Below are 3,031 nucleotides of genomic sequence, written 5' to 3' on the forward strand. Positions count from 1 at the left end.
AAGGGAAAAGAAAAAGAGAAAAGAAAGTGAGTAAAGGAAGTGAGAAAAGAAAGTGAGAAAAGAAAGTGAGAAAAGAAAGTGAGAAAAGAAAGTGAAAAAAGAAACTGAGAAAAGAAAGTTAGAAAAAAACGAGAAAAGAAAGTGAAAAAAGAAAGTGAGAAAAGAAAAAGAGAAAAGAAAAAGAGAAAAGAAAGTGGGTAAAGGAAGTGAGAAAAGGAAGTGAGAAAAGAAAGTGAGAAAAGACAGTGAGAAAAGAAAGTGAGAAAAGAAAGTTAGAAATGAAACTGAGAAAAGAAAGTTAGAAAAAAAACGAGAAAAGAAAGTGAAAAAAGAAAGTGAGAAAAGAAAAAGAGAAAAGAAAAAGAGAAAAGAAAGTGAGTAAAGGAAGTGAGAAAATAAAGTGAGAAAAGAAAGTGAGAAAAGAAAGTGAGAAAAGAAAGTGAGAAAAGAAAGTGAGAAAAGAAAGTGAGAAAAGAAAGTGAGAAAAGAAAGTGAGAAAAGAAAGTGAGAAAAGAAAGTGACAAAAGAAAGTGAGAAAAGAAAGTGAGAAAAGAAAGTGATAAAAAGGGAGGAAAAAATGAGAAAAGAAAATGAGAAAAGAAAGTGAGAAAAGAGAGAAAAGAAAGTGAGAAAAGAAAGTGAGAAAAGAAATTGAGAAAAGAAATTGAGAAAAGAAAGTGAGAAAAGCAAGTGAGAAAAGAAAGTGAGAAAAGAAAGTTAGAAAAGAAAGTGATAAAAGTGAGTGAGAAAAGAAAGTGAGAAAAGAAAGAGAGAAAGTGAGAGAGGGAAGTGAGAAAAGAAAGTGAGAAAAGAAAGTGAGAAAAGAAAGTGAGAAAAGAAAGTGAGAAAAGAAAGTGAGAAAAGAAAGTGACAAAAGAAAGTGAGAAAAGAAAGTGAGAAAAGAAAATGAGAAAAGAAAGTGAGAAAAACGGGAGGAAAAAATGAGAAAAGAAAATGAGAAAAGAAAGTGAGAAAAGAGAGAAAAGAAAGTGAGAAAAAAAGTGAGAAAAGAAGGTGAGAAAAGAAAGTGAGAAAAAAGGGAGGAAAAAATGAGAAAAGAAAATGAGAAAAGAAAGTGAGAAAAGAAAGAAAAGAAAGTGAGAAAAGAAAACTAAAAAAGAAATTGAGAAAAGAAAGTGAGAAAAGAAAGTGAAAAAAGCAAGTGAGAAAAGAAAGTGAGAAGAGAAAGTGAGAAAAGAAAGTTAGAAAAGAAAGTGATAAAAGTGAGTGAGAAAAGAAAGTGAGAAAAGAAAGTGAGAAAAGAAAGAGAGAAAATGAGAGAGGGAAGTGAGAAAAGAAAGTGAGAAAAGAAAGTGAGAAAAGAAAGTGATAAAAGAAAGTGAGAAAAGAAAGTGAGAAAAGAAAGTGACAAAAGAAAGTGAGAAAAGAAAGTGAGAAAAAAGGGAGGAAAATATGAGAAAAAAATGAGAAAAGAAGGTGAGAAAAGAAAGTGAGAAAAGAAAGTAAGAAAAAAAAAGTGAGAAAAGAAAGTGAGAAAAGAAAGTGAGAAAAAAAAGTGAGAAAAGAAAGTGAGAAAAGAGAGTGAGAAAAGAAATTGAGAAAAGAAAGTGAGAAAAGAAAGTGAGAAAGAAAGTGAGAAAAGAAAGTGAGAAAAGAAAGTGAGAAAAGAAAGTGAGAAAAGAAAGTGAGAAAAGAAAGTGAGAAAAGAGAGTGAGAAAAGAAAGTGAGAAAAGAAAGTGAGAAAGAAAGTGAGAAAAGAAAGTGAGAAAAGAAAGTGAGAAAAGAAAGTGAGAAAAGAATGTGAGAAAAGAAGGTGAGAAAAGAAAAAGAGAAAAGAAAGTGAGAAAAGAAACTGAGAAAAGAAAGTGAGAAAAGAAAGTGAGAAAAGAAAGTGAGAAAAGTAAGTGATAAAAGTGAGTGAGACAAGAAAGTGAGGAAAGTCAGAAAAAAAGGGAGAAAAGAAAACCTGAAAAGAAAGTGAAAAAAAAAACTGAGAGAAGAAAGTTAGAAAAAAACGAGAAAAGAAAGTGAAAAAAGAAAGTGAGAAAAGAAAAGGAGGAAAGAAAAAGAGAAAAGAAAGTGAGTAAAGGAATTGAGAAAAGAAAGTGAGAAAAGAAAGTGAAAAAAGAAAGTGAGAAAAGAAAGTGAGAAAAGAAAGTGAGAAAAGAAAGTGAGAAAAGAAATAGAGAAAAGAAAGTGAGAAAAGAAAGTGAGAAAATAAAGTGAGAAAAAAAAGTGAGAAAAGAAAGTGAGAAAAGACAGTGAGAAAAGAAAGTGAGAAAAGAAAGTTAGAAAAGAAAGTGAGAAAAGAAAGTGAGAAAAGAAAAAGAGAAAGGAAAGCGAGAAAAGAAAGTGAGAAAAGAAAGTGAGAAAAGAAAGTTATAAAAGTGAGTGAGAAAAGAAAGTGAAAAAAGTGAGAAAAAAGGGAGAAAAGAAAACTTGAAAAGAAAGTGAAAAAAGAAACTGAGAAAAGAAAGTTAGAAAAAAACGAGAAAAGAAAGTGAAAAAAGAAAGTGAGAAAAGAAAAAGAGAAAAGGAAAAGAGAAAAGAAAGTGAGTAAAGGAAGTGAGAAAAGAAAGTGAGAAAAGAAAGTGAGAAAAGAAAGTGAGAAAAGAAATTGAGAAAAGAAAGTGAGAAAAGAAAGTGAGAAAAGAAAGTGACGAAAGAAAGTGAGAAAAGAAAGGGAGAAAAAAGAGAGGAAAAAATGAGAAAAGAAAGTGAGAAAAGAGAGAAAAGAAAGTGAGAAAAGAAAGTGAGAAAAGAAATTGAGAAAAGAAAGTAGGAAAAGAAAGTAAGAAAAGCAAGTGAGAAAAGAAAGTGAGATGAGAAAGTGAGAAAAGAAAGTTAGAAAAGAAAGTGATAAAAGTGAGTGAGAAAAAAAGTGAGAAAAGAAAGTGAGAAAAGAAAGTGAGAAAAGAAAGAGAGAAAGTGAGAGAGGAAAGTGAGAAAAGAAAGTGAGAAAAGAAAGTGAGAAAAGAAAGTGAGAAAAGAAAGTGAGAAAAGAAAGTGAGAAAAGAAAGTGAGAAAAGAAAGTGACAAAAAAAATGTGAGAAAATAAAGTGAGAAAAGA

This window comes from Convolutriloba macropyga, chromosome 12 (assembly GCF_964194025.1).
Source record: "Convolutriloba macropyga chromosome 12, txConMacr16.3, whole genome shotgun sequence".
Classification (NCBI taxonomy): Eukaryota; Metazoa; Xenacoelomorpha; order Acoela; family Convolutidae; genus Convolutriloba; species Convolutriloba macropyga.